The sequence below is a fragment of the Palaemon carinicauda genome, chromosome 38, assembly GCF_036898095.1.
Source record: "Palaemon carinicauda isolate YSFRI2023 chromosome 38, ASM3689809v2, whole genome shotgun sequence".
NCBI classification, from domain to species: domain Eukaryota; kingdom Metazoa; phylum Arthropoda; class Malacostraca; order Decapoda; family Palaemonidae; genus Palaemon; species Palaemon carinicauda.
This window is the reverse complement of record NC_090762.1, coordinates 55,517,835-55,531,078: the sequence shown is the minus strand read 5'-3', so window position 1 is coordinate 55,531,078 and position 13,244 is coordinate 55,517,835. Positions and strand designations below refer to the sequence as shown.

The 13,244-nt window shown below is 42.1% G+C and overlaps 1 long non-coding RNA gene across 2 annotated transcripts in view; it reads left to right on the top strand.

Moving 5' to 3' along the window:
* Window positions 1-10,949, top strand: part of LOC137630201 (uncharacterized) — a 37,125-nt gene extending 26,176 nt beyond the window's left edge. Inside the window, exons 2-4 of one of the 2 annotated variants that reach the window (XR_011041688.1) lie at window positions 745-870; window positions 1,514-1,846; window positions 10,290-10,949. This is a non-coding gene — a long non-coding RNA (uncharacterized lncRNA). The remainder of the gene's footprint in view (window positions 1-744; window positions 871-1,513; window positions 1,847-10,289) is intronic. The other variant, XR_011041689.1, reaches the window with a different exon arrangement.
* The last annotated feature ends 2,295 nt before the right edge of the window (window positions 10,950-13,244 follow it).

Genomic DNA, 13,244 nt, shown 5'->3' with positions numbered 1-13,244 from the left:
GCATGAAACCTTTCCACTTGGCATCATAAAGAGTCAAAGAAGGTAACTTGGCTACTTCTAGAGTGAAGCCAGGAAGACCAGTCGATAGTTGCATGCTAGTTGCTTGTATTGGTTCTCTTCTCATGGGAAAGACATTGGTATCTGGCCTTCTTCTAAAAAAGACAAGGGAATTGGTTCCTCTCCCTGACATGTTTTGCCAATTAGAAGTCTCGATGTTCCACAACTCAATAGAGTTTCTTCAGCTTCATGCGTGGTCACCTATCCTATTCTCAAAGAGGAAAGCTTTTCGCACAAATTGGTGAGAGAGAAGTCTGTATACCTCCAGAAATCCTTTACTTCTGTTTACCAATCCAAGGGGTCATCATCTGTGGTTGTCGTAAGAGGGGTCTCTCCTCTTGGAGCCTCTATTCAACTAATAGCGCCTCTGAAGAGAAAAGTTCTACTCATTCTCAGCAGTGAAATGCTAATGATAGGCCTCATGATTCACTTGACTTGTTAGATCAAAATAGCATTTTTTTTTTTTTATACTAATTCCTGGTAGCTGGCAAGCTTTGATTAAATTAATGCATTTCTGTAAAAAGAAAAATTTAAATTGATTTCCATTCAGACATTAGATAAGTCACCTACTTTTTTGGACAACAAAACACTTTTAATTTTTTGTTAAAATAGTCCTAGGAAAAAGGAGTCAAGTACAATAGGTAGAAGCGAAATATCTGTTGGAATTACCTTTTCAACTCTTTCCAGATTTGTGATCCAGTTTGTTTATGGTATTCATTGGCACTGAAGCCTGGGGGAATTGCAGATGTTGATGTTCAAGAAGTTGAGAAATTGTGATAACGTCTTTAGTCTCCTGTCTTCTGGATGAGCCAAGTTAAGTATGACATTTTCAATGATCTAATACTGTAAACTTCATTTGGATTGTAAAATTATTTTGAAAGTTGTGTGGTTTTTAGAATCTAGGTTAAATTTTGTGACGTTTAGTACTAGGGTTAAGTTACAAAAGTAGAGACTAGGGATTTTAGACTGGGCTGAGTAGCTTGAATATTAACGTTATTATTATTGTTGTTATTACTAGGTAAGCTATAACCCTCGTTGGAGAAGCAAGATGCTATAAGCCCTAGGGCTCTAATAGGGAAAAATAGCCCAGTGAGAAAAGGAATTAAATACACGATCTGAGAAATTATGAACAATTAAAATAAGATATTTGAATAAACAGCAGCATAATATAAAAAACTTATGTCAGCCTGATATCTGATACTGAAGATTTAGTATACATGGATATTGGTCTTTCATTTTGTGAGCAATTTTTTTTAGGAATGGTCTTAAGATTAAAATTTAAGTGATAGGACTCACTCAAACTGTATTTGATCAAAGAATCATACAAATTTTTTGCTGAATGGTTTTTCTTATTAGTAAATCCCGTTAGTTGGAAAGCTCAGATTTAATTCATGCTTTTGTTTTTAATTGTTTCGAACTCTGTAACTTTAGAGTTTAATTCTATATCTCCGTTTAGGTTTAAAGGCCACTCATGAGTGGCAGAGACAGGGACAGTGACAGTGACATTGCCCTAGCAAGGAGGACCATGCCCTAGAGACTGACCATATGCAGAACCCCAGCTAGGACCAAGGAGGGCCAAGCAATGTCGGCTGATAATTCAGCAGATAGACCCATAGGCTCCCTAACCCACCCCTTCCTTAGCTCACAAGGATGGTGAGATTGCAGCGACTAAAGGAACTAACAAGTTCGAACCCCAGACTGGCATTCACCAGTCAGGGACGTTACCACACTTATAAACCTTTTAAATGACAAAACTTTAATCAACCTGTTTTTTGGCAAAAGTTTTCAGGTTAGTGTGTGAAGCTGTAAATTGGGTAAAAAGTTGAATAGTTATCATAAGTGGGTAGTGACGTCAGTGCGCCATGTGTGGTGTACTGTAATTGTTCATTCAACCTAGTTTAATTTTTGTATAGCTAAGGTCTTTTTACTCTTATTTGTATGAATTCACTGTTGAAAACTTGACATAGGAATTCTAGCATATATTATTAGTACTCAAGATATCCTTTTTTATTTATTTATTTTTTTTTTTATTTATTTATTTGTCCTGTAATATTCTAATTTTTTCAATATTTAACTTAGCCGGTGATTATATAAGCTGCAGCTCTGCTGCTCGACAGAAAACTCTATGTTAAAAATCCGCCAGCGATCGCTATGCAGGTAGGGGGTGTACTTCAACAGCGCCATCTGTCGTGCAGGTACTCAGTACTCATTGTAAACAAAGAACTCAATTTTCTCTCTGTCGTGCCACCGGCAAGACCTACTAATTCGCTGTTGCTAACTGGATTGGTTTTCACAACTATTTGGCGAAGTACACGTTTCTAGTTTTGAGCTTTCGCTGTGCAGGCTTTCTCTTCAATTAATCCTTGCATTCTTTTTTTGATATCGGATTATTTGTTGACGACTTTGGATAGTTTTTGAATTCCCCTTTGACCAATTCAAAATGGCTGACCTTTCTCAAGTCCCTAAATTCAGGAAGTGTAATGCTAGGGACTGTTCAAGGCGTCTTCCGAAGGCCTCTATCGATCCTCACACCGTTTGTTCCAATTGTCGGGATAAAACCTGTCAATTGGAAGATCGATGTGAGGAATGCGTTGGGCTTTCGGAATTCGATTTTATCGAATTCCAGAAATATACACGTAGGCTAGAGAGAGATAGAGTCAGGAGAAGTTCATCTCGTTCCGTTGATTTTTCCTCTCCTCATGCCCCACAACCTATTCCTTCCCCTGTAGTGGTTGCTCCTAATCCCCCTTCTGGCACTCAGGAACCTTCGATGGCAGATATGATGCGTGCCATCCAAGCTCTGGGTGAGAGAGTCGAGTCCTTGGCTAGTGACCGTAACCAGCTCATGGCAGACGTCAAGGAGCTGAAGTGTAAGAGTGCAGTGGGAAGTGATAAAGTGAGTGATAGTGTTGTGGATAGTGTTGCGCTTGAGGGTTCGTCTGTTTGTGCCTGTCGTCCTCCTAGTCCGGGACCTCTTGCAAGCTCCCAAGTCCAGGGGAGAAGCAATGTCGTACGACCAAAGGGTTCGAGAGGCTTTAATCAGCGAACAGACGTTCCCTCCGTGGTTTCGGGCGTATCTACCCAAGATCGCCCCACCCACACAGAGACGAGAGAGCCCATTTATTCCTCGTCTGCGGAAGAGGTTTCTCGTAAGAAACCATGGACCAAGGTCTCACGACCTACGAGAGAGCCCATTTATTCCTCGTCTGCGGAAGAGGTTTCTCGTAAGAAACCATGGACCAAGGTCTCACGACCTCTTAAGCGCAAGTCGGTCCCTTCCGCGCAAGTCCAACGGCCCAGTTGTAGCCACTGGGTCAGTTCGGACTCGCTGCAGTCTTCCGATGACTGCTCACCTCCTAAGAGAGGCAAAGCGGTACCGCCTCAGGCAGTCACACCGTCTGTCGCCGCACCTGCTCCTGTAGACCCTAAGTGGTCTTTGCTGCAGACCATGCAGTATCAGTTAACGTCACTGATGCAGGACTTTCGTGCGGAGAAGGTTGCTGCTGCACCAACCCCTTGCCTACAACCAACCACGGTTGTGCGTCCTGTGGACGCTGAAGCGACCTTCTTACGCACTCCAGCTGAGAGAGTCCCGCCACCCATGCGTTCCAGTGTACCCTGCCAGCCGCATGTTGACGTTCAGCGACGCACGGAACCTTCCGTTGACGTTCGCGAGGTACAACAACCGTCAAAGTTGTTTTGTTTTAACGCGGTGCGTCAACCTCCGCAACCCAGTGTGGTTGCCTCTGCTCGCCCACATCAGACTAGACAGTCTGGAGTAGACGCTGTGCGTCCCCGCGCTGCTATGGTTGTTGCCAGCTCACAGACTGGGCAACAGTTCCATGACGTTGCGTCCGGTTCAGTCACGCGTGCACCCGTGCGACCGGACTCAGCTGACCAGCCGATACCTACTCCTTTGCCGCTTCCTCCTCAATTCTCGGATGATGGACTCTCTGATGATGACGATGCGGCACACGTTGATGAACCACATTCGGACCTTGACGAGCCCAAGACCACGCAACCCTCTTTGGACTTTAGAAAAGTTCTTGCTCTGTTCAAAGAAATGTATCCGGACCAGTTTGTGTCTGTGGCTCCACGCTCTCCTCCGTCAGAGTTCGCTTTAGGTACGCAGTCATCCTCGCCTGCCTTTACGAAACTCGTCCTCGCACGCTCGTCCAAGAGAGCTTTACGAGTTTTAGGAGATTGGATGCAGTCCAAAAAGAGTCTAGGGAAGACAGCCTTTACGTTTCCCCCTGCTAAACTCTCTTCCAGATCGAGCGTCTGGTATGCCACGGGAGAAGTTCTCGGCTTGGGAGTTCCTGCCTCTGCCCAGGGCGACTTCTCAAGTCTGGTAGACTCTCCCCGTAGGCTAGCCATGAGACGCTCTAAGATATGCTGGTCACCTTCGGACCTAGACCATCTGTTGAAAGGAGTATTTAGAGCCTTCGAGGTCTTCAACTTTTTGGACTGGTGTCTGGGAGCTTTGAGCAGGAAGATCTCCCCTTCTGACAAGGAATCTTCCTTGCTCATCATGTCCTGCATGGACAAGGCCATACGTGACGGATCTAGTGAGCTTGCTGCTTCGTTCGTATCCGGGGTCCTCAAGAAGCGTGAGAACCTTTGCTCTTTCCTGTCAGCTGGAGTGACACCGTGTCAAAGATCAGAACTTCTGTTTGCTCCTCTCTCTAAGTGCCTTTTTCCAGAGGACTTGATTAAGGAGATTGCTGCTTCTTTGATTCAGAAGGACACCCATGACCTGGTTGCGTCCTCTGCCTGCAAAGCCACCCCTTTGCCTACCTTGTCAAGACCCAGGATGGACACTCCAGCGTCCAGATTTATTCTGCCCTTTCGTGGCAGAGCCTCCAGCAGAGGAGGTGCTCGTGCCGAAGGGAGACGTGGGAAGAAGAAAGGAACCAAGTCCTTTAAAGGCAGAGTCTGACTGCCACCTTCTTCAGACAGCAGTGGGAGCCAGACTCAAGAACTTCTGGCAGACCTGGGAGAAGAGAGGCGCAGATGCACAATCTGTGAAGTTGCTCAGAGAGGGGTACAAGATCCCGTTTGTACGAAAACCCCCTCTAGCAACGTCTCCCATCGATCTCTCTCCCAGGTACAGAGAGGAAGACAAGAGACGAGCATTGAAACAGGAGGTGTCTCTCTTGCTAGAAAAGGGAGCGGTAGGCAAAGTCCTGGACCATCAAACCCCGGGCTTCTACAACCGTCTCTTCTTAGTGGTAAAGAAGACAGGAGGGTGGAGGCCGGTGCTAGACGTCAGTGCGCTGAATGTCTTTGTCACAAAGCAGACGTTCGCCATGGAGACCACAAAGTCCGTTCTAGCAGCGGTCAGAAAGGAAGACTGGATGGTCTCTTTAGACCTAAGGGACGCATACTTTCACGTCCCCATCCACCCAGACTCCCAACCTTTTCTGAGATTCGTTTACGAAAAGGTTGTCTACCAGTTTCAAGCCCTGTGCTTTGGCCTAAGCACAGCTCCTCTTGTGTTTACGAGGCTGATGAGGAATATAGCCAAATTCCTTCATTTAGCGGACATCAGAGCCTCCCTCTATTTGGACGACTGGCTTCTAAGAGCTGCTTCCAGTCGTCGCTGTCTGAAGGATCTAAAGTGGACTCTAGATCTGACCAAGGAATTGGGTCTCCTGGTCAATATGGAAAAGTCTCAACTGGTCCCATCTCAAACTATTGTGTATTTAGGGATGGAGATTCACAGTCAAGCTTTTCGGGCTTTTCCGTCGGCCCCCAGAACAAGTCAAGCCCAGTTATGCATCCAGAACATGCTGAAGAAGGAACGATGTTCAGTCAGGCAGTGGATGAGTCTGATAGGGACACTATCATCCCTGGAACAGTTCGTATCGTTAGGAAGACTACACCTCCGTCCTCTTCAATATCACCTAGCTGTTTACTGGAAAAAGGACAAGACGCTAGAAGCGGTCTCGATCCCCATTTCCGAGAAGATGAAGTCTTCCCTGACTTGGTGGAAGGACAGTATCAGCCTCAGAGAGGGTCTGCCCCTGGCTGTTCAGACTCCCAACCACGTTCTCTTCTCGGACGCATCGGACACGGGCTGGGGCGCGACATTAGACGGTCGGGAATGCTCGGGAACTTGGAACTCGAGTCAAAGAACATTGCATATCAACTGCAAGGAGCTACTGGCAGTTCATCTGGACTTGAAAAGCTTCAAGTCTCTCCTTCAAGGCAAAGTGGTGGAGGTGAACTCGGACAACACCACGGCTTTGGCGTACATCTCCAAGCAAGGAGGGACCCACTCTATGACGTTGTACGAGATCGCAAGGGACCTCCTCACCTGGTCAAAAGATCTAAACATTTCTCTAGTAACGAGGTTCATCCAAGGCAACTTGAATGTCATGGCAGATTGCCTCAGTCGGAAGGGACAAATCATTCCAACAGAATGGACCCTACACAAGGATGTGTGCAAGAGACTGTGGGCCACATGGGGCCAGCCTACCATAGATCTCTTCGCAACCTCGATGACCAAGAGGCTCCCAATATATTGCTCACCAATCCCGGACCCAGCAGCAGTTCATATAGATGCCTTTCTACTGGATTGGTCACATCTAGACCTTTATGCATTCCCCCCGTTCAAGATTGTCAACAAGGTACTGCAGAAGTTCGCCTCTCACGAAGGGACAAGGTTGACGTTAGTTGCTCCCCTCTGGCCCGCGAGAGAATGGTTCACCGAGGTACTTCGATGGCTAGTGGACGTTCCCAGAACTCTTCCTCTAAGGGTGGACCTTCTACGTCAGCCACACGTAAAGAAGGTACACCAAGGCCTCCACGCTCTTCGTCTGACTGCCTTCAGACTATCGAAAGACTCTCGAGAGCTAGAGGCTTTTCGAAGGAGGCAGCCAGGGCGATTGCTAGAGCAAGGAGGACATCCACTCTTAGAGTCTACCAGTCGAAGTGGGAAGTCTTCCGAAACTGGTGCAAGTCAGTATCAGTATCCTCGACCAGTACCTCTGTAACTCAAATAGCTGACTTCCTTTTATACCTGAGGAAAGAAAGATCTCTTTCAGCTCCCACTATCAAGGGTTACAGAAGCATGTTGGCATCAGTCTTCCGTCACAGAGGCTTAGATCTTTCCAACAACAAAGATCTACAGGACCTCCTTAAGTCTTTTGAGACCACGAAGGAGCGTCGTTTGGCTACACCTGGTTGGAATTTAGACGTGGTACTAAGATTCCTCATGTCAGAAAGGTTCGAGCCACTACAATCAGCCTCCTTTAAAGATCTCACTTTAAAGACTCTTTTCCTGCTTTGCTTAGCCACAGCTAAAAGAGTCAGTGAGATTCACGCCTTCAGCAGGAACATCGGATTTTCATCTGAAACGGCTACATGTTCTTTACAACTTGGTTTTCTAGCCAAAAACGAGCTACCTTCTCGTCCTTGGCTGAAATCGTTCGATATTCCAAGCCTATCAAATATGGTTGGAAATGAACTAGAAAGAGTCTTATGCCCTGTTAGAGCTCTTAAGTTCTATTTAAGACGAACTAAACCTTTACGAAGACAGTCAGAAGCTTTATGGTGTTCTGTTAAGAAACCATCTTTGCCTATGTCAAAGAATGCCTTATCCTATTTTATCAGACTGTTAATACGAGAAGCTCATTCCCATCTGAATGAGGAAGACCAAGCTTTGCTTAAGGTAAGGACACATGAAGTTAGAGCTGTCGCAACTTCAGTGGCCTTTAAACAAAATAGATCTCTGCGAAGTATAATGGACGCAACCTATTGGAGAAGCAAGTCAGTGTTCGCGTCTTTTTATCTTAAAGATGTCCAGTCTCTTTACGAGAACTGCTACACCCTGGGACCATTCGTAGCAGCGAGTGCAGTAGTGGGTGAGGGCTCAACCACTACATTCCCCTAATTCCATAACCTTTTTAATCTTTCTCTTGAAATGTTTTTATTGTTGTTTTTGGGTTGTCCGGAAGGCTAAGAAGCCTTTCGCATCCTGGTTGATTTGGCGGGTGGTCATATTCTTTTCTTGAGAAGCGCCTAGATTAGAGGTTTTGATGAGGTCCTGTAGTATGGGTTGCAACCCTTGATACTTCAGCTCCTAGGGGTCGCTCAGCATCCTAAGAGGATCGCGAGGCTCCGTAAGGAAGACGTACTTAAAAAGGCAGAGTAATTGTTCAAGTCGACTTCCTTACCAGGTACTTATTTATTTTATGTTTGTTATTTTGATAACTGCTAAAATGAAATAAAAAATCCTTAGCTCATAATAATGTAAACATTTATTGCTGGTCTCTACCCACCCCCCTGGGTGTGAATCAGCTTATATAATCACCGGCTAAGTTAAATATTGAAAAATGTTATTTTTATAATAAAATAAATTTTTGAATATACTTACCCGGTGATTATATATTAAAGGACCCTCCCTTCCTCCCCAATAGAGACGCAGTGGACCGAGGAGAAAATTGAGTTCTTTGTTTACAATGAGTACTGAGTACCTGCACGACAGATGGCGCTGTTGAAGTACACCCCCTACCTGCATAGCGATCGCTGGCGGATTTTTAACGTAGAGTTTTCTGTCGAGCAGCAGAGCTGCAGCTTATATAATCACCAGGTAAGTATATTCAAAAATTTATTTTATTATAAAAATAACATTTTTCGCCGAAATATACCGGTAATTTTTTGGGTCTTTAGAAAATAATTTCTGTGGCTTAAATTATCTTAATCGTTTTAGAGCTTAAAATATCTTACTCTAGTGGACTAGAAATATTTTACTTTTGCGGTTTAAAATATCTTAATTTTTGGGGTTTAAAATATCTTACTTTTGGGGGCTTAAAATATTCTACTTTGGGGGACTTGAAATATCTTACTTTTTGGGGCTCAGAATATCTTACTTTTGGGGGCTTAAAATATCTTACTTTTGAGGCTAGAAATGTTGTACTTTTGGAGATTAAAATATAATACTTATGGGATATCCTACTTTTGGGGCTTCAAATATCTTACCTTTGGGGGCCTAAGATATCCTACCTTTGGGGGCTCAAGATATTCTACCTTTGGGGGATTCAAATATCCTACTTTTGGGGGCTTCAAATTTCCTGCTTTTGGGGACTTCAAATATCCTACTTTTGGGGGCTTAAAATTTCCTGCGTTTAGGGCTTAAAATATCTTACCTTTGGGGCTTAGAATATCTTAGCTTTGGGTCTTAAAATATCCTACTTTTAGGGGCTTAAATGTCATACTTATGGTGGCTTAAAATATCCTACTTTTAGGGGCTTAAATGTCATACTTATGGTGGTTTAAAATATCCTACTTTTTGGGCTTGAAATATCTTACTTTTAAGGGCTTAAAATATCCTGCTATTGGGGGCTTAGAATATCTTACTTTGGGGGTCTTAAATTATCTTACTTTTGGGGCTTAAAATATTATGCTTAAGGGGCTTAAGATATCCTACTTGTAGGGGTTAAAATATCTTACTTTTGGGTTTAGAATATCATATTTATGGTGTTTAAAATATCCTAAGTTTAGGGCTTAAATATCCTACTTTTAGGGCTTAAATATCCTACTTTTAGGGCTTAAATATCCTACTTTTAGGGCTTAAATATCCTACTTTTAGGGCTTAAATATCCTACTTTTAGGGCTTAAAATATCCTACTTTTAGGGCTTAAAATATCCTACTTATAAGGGCTTAAATATCTTACCATTGGGGCTTGATGTCATACTCATAGAGGCTCGAAATATACTTTTGGTGCTTGAAATGTCCTACTTTTAGGGTCTTAAAATATTCTACTTTTGGGGTCATAAAATATCCCTCTTTTGGGGCTTAAAATGTCATACTTAAGGGGGCTTAAAATATCCTACTTTTGGGAGCTTAAAATATCTTACTTAGGGGGCCTTAAAATATCTTACTTAGGGGGCCTTAAAATATCTTACTTAGGGGGCCTTAAAATATCTTACTTAGGGGGCCTTAAAATATCTCACTTTTGGGGGTTTAAAATATCTTACTTTTTGGGGCTAAAAATATCTTACTTTTGGGGTTAAAATATTTTACTATTGGGGCTTAAAATATTTTACTATTGTGGCTTAATGTATTTAGGGGGCTTAGAACATCTATCCTAATTTGTTTTCGATTGAACTGATTTATTAAACATATATTATTGCTTAAAAATTTTAGGAAAACTGTACTATATACTTTATAAATCTTTATTAGTAATTTTCTGTGAGTTCCCATTAACTTTTTTTTTAACTTTCAGGTTAATGTGGCCCTCTCATAGGATGCCTGAAACCCTTCAACCAAAAGAATGATGAACGTAAAGGACTATCCAGACTCTCCTGATCAAGTCCTTCAGTTGGAGCAGAGCAAGTGGAACTTAACACCATTTTGGGCCATTGGCTGTAGGAAGTCGTCCCTATTTTAAATTAGTTTTTTACATGAAGATTTAGATATCTAGTTCAAGTTTTAAGTCTTGGACAGTGTGCTAAGTTATATTGCTTGTTCACTAATTTACTTAATATCATTCCATTTTTAATTTCATATTTAGTTTTAGTATGTTAAATTCCATTTAGAAAATTGCTTTAACGAATAGTTGTTGGCTAGAATTTTGTTATGAATCAATTTAGTCCTACCTAAATCCGTGTCAATAACTAAGATTGAAATCTTTCGTAAGCTAACCTGAAGTCTTTTAGACCTAATTATATCTCATTCTCATCAACCTAGTGTCTTCTGTAAAATATCTGTGTGGAAATGCTAGTTATGAAATTTTTAGTAGTCCTGATAGAAGATATTTCAGCTAGGGGCTGAGCAATTTCAGGTAGAGGGTGGGCTATTTCAAGTAGGAGTCATTTCAGGTAATAGTTTGGTTGAGTAGAGGCTGGGATATTTCAGGTATGAGTTCTTTCAGATAGGTGGTGGGCTATTTCAAATAGTTCTTTCAGGCAGATGCTAAAATATTTAGGGTAGGAGTACTTTCAGGTAGAGACTGGGATATGTCAAATAGGAGTTATTTCTGGTAGAAGTTCTTTCAGGTAGAGGCTGGGCTGTTTTGAGTAGATGCTGGGCTCTTTCGAATAAAGACCGAGCTGTTTCGGGTAGAGGGGTGGGGAGGCTGTTTCAGGTAGGAGTTATTTCATGTGGAGGCTGGGATATTTCAGGTAGAGGGTGGGATAATCAAGTAAGAGTTCTTTCAGGTAGAGGTGGGCGGTCTCAGGTAGAGATTGGGCTATTTGAGGAAAATTATAGTCTAGTGATATCTTCAGTATTTATTTATTTAATCCCGTAGACATTCAAATCATGAGATCCTAGAAGCAAAGTTTTCCTAAATTTTTTATTTGTTACTTTTGACCTTCAAGGATTGAGTATTTCTAGTAAGATCTTGAATACCTTTATGAATATTAAAGCAGGTTTTAGTTTGTACTGTAATCTATATCCTTTTTAAAATTCAGGAAATAGGAACGTTCGTAAAACAGGAAAATTTCAAACTGTAGTGTTATTTTATTAGGAATGAATAGGTTATATAAGAGTACTGAATTATCCTTGTGCCAAAACTTTCAGTTGATGGAAATAAGGTTTTATTTTTTAAGCATACATCATTTAACTTTTTGTGGCATTTGAATTAGACTGATTTAAATGCTTATTTCAAGGTGTTTTCTTGTTTACCCTTTCAGTTTTTCTTTCTGTCTTATAAGCTTTAAGGTTCCTCATCACAAAACCTATTCAAGTTTTAATAGTATACCTTTGGTAGTTGATCCCCGCATTGTATTTTGAATTTTATAAATGCTAATAACTAACAAATGTATTTGAAGCAATTTAAAGTTTAAATACACCAGTGGTCCTATATTTAGAAATCTAGAATTTTTTTTTTAATATCTGTAATTTGTATAAAAACTTATCCCACTTTTTATTCTTAATTTTGTAAGATTTAGCATTTGATTAAATGTCCATCCTCCCTCCCCTTGTTATATTTCTCTCTCTCTCTCTCTCTCTCTCTCTCTCTCTCTCTCTCTCTCTCTCTCTCTCTCTCTCTCTCTCTCTCTCTCAACGTTGTTGATTTGTAGTTTATAGAAGATTGTAGGAGTATACTTTTAATGAAAAAGGTATAGAATATAGATAAATGAAAAAGTTACTGTACATGTTTTTCAGATTTTAATTCGATAGAGAAGCTTAGATTTAAGGTTGGGAAAGATTATTCTAAAACTTGTGCTTTTGGGAAGGTCAAAAGGCTGATTTGTTGATTGGTATAGATTTAAATGCTAAGAATTAAAGTAGGACTTGAAGATTGCTGGGTAATACAGTATAATGAATAGTTTCAGGTGGTTAGGGGCAGACAGATGGTTAGGAGCAATTGGTGTGAAATTGCTCGTAGGGCTTTGGTGTGAAATGGCTAGTTGGGCTTTGGTGTGAATGTCTAAGAAGGCTTTGGTGTGAAATCGCTAGGAAAGCTGTGGTGTGAAATGGTTAGGAGAGCTTAAGTGTAAAATGACTAGGAAGGCTTTGGTGTGTAATGTGTAGGAGGTAGGGGGCTTAGCTGTGAAATGGCTGGAAAGCTATGGTGTAAAATGGCTAGGAGAGCTTTGGTGTGAAATGGCTTGGAAAGCTTCGGTGTGAAATAGCTAGGAGGGCTGTGGTGTGAAATGTGTAGGAGGGCTTTGATGCAAGTTGTCTAGAAGGGCTTTTGGTGTGAAATAGTCAGAAAGGCTTTGTTTTGAAATGGCTAGGGTGGCTTTGGTGTGAAATGGTTAGGAGGGCTTTGGTGTGAAATGGCTAGGAAGGCTTTGGTGTGAAATGGCTAGGAAGGCTTTAGTGTGAAATGGCTAGGAGAGCTTAAGTGTGAAATGACTAGGAAGGCTTTGGTGTGTAATGTGTAGGAGGTAGGGGCCTTGGTGTGAAATGGCTAGAAAGCTATGGTGTGAAATGGCTGGAAAGCTATGGTGTGAAATGGCTAGGAGGGCTTTGGTATGAAATAGCTAGGAGGGCTGTGGTGTGAAATGTATAGGATGGCTTTGATGCAAGTTGGCTAGAAGGGCTTTTGGTGTGAAATAGTCAAAAAGGCTTTGTTATGAAATGGCTATGAGGGCTTTGGTGTGAAATGGCTATGAGGGCTTTGGTGAGAAATGGCCAGGAAGGCTTTGGTGTGAAATGGCTAGGAAAGCTGTGGTGTGAAATGGCTTGGAGAGCTTTAGTTTGAAATGACTAGGAAGGCTTTGGCGTG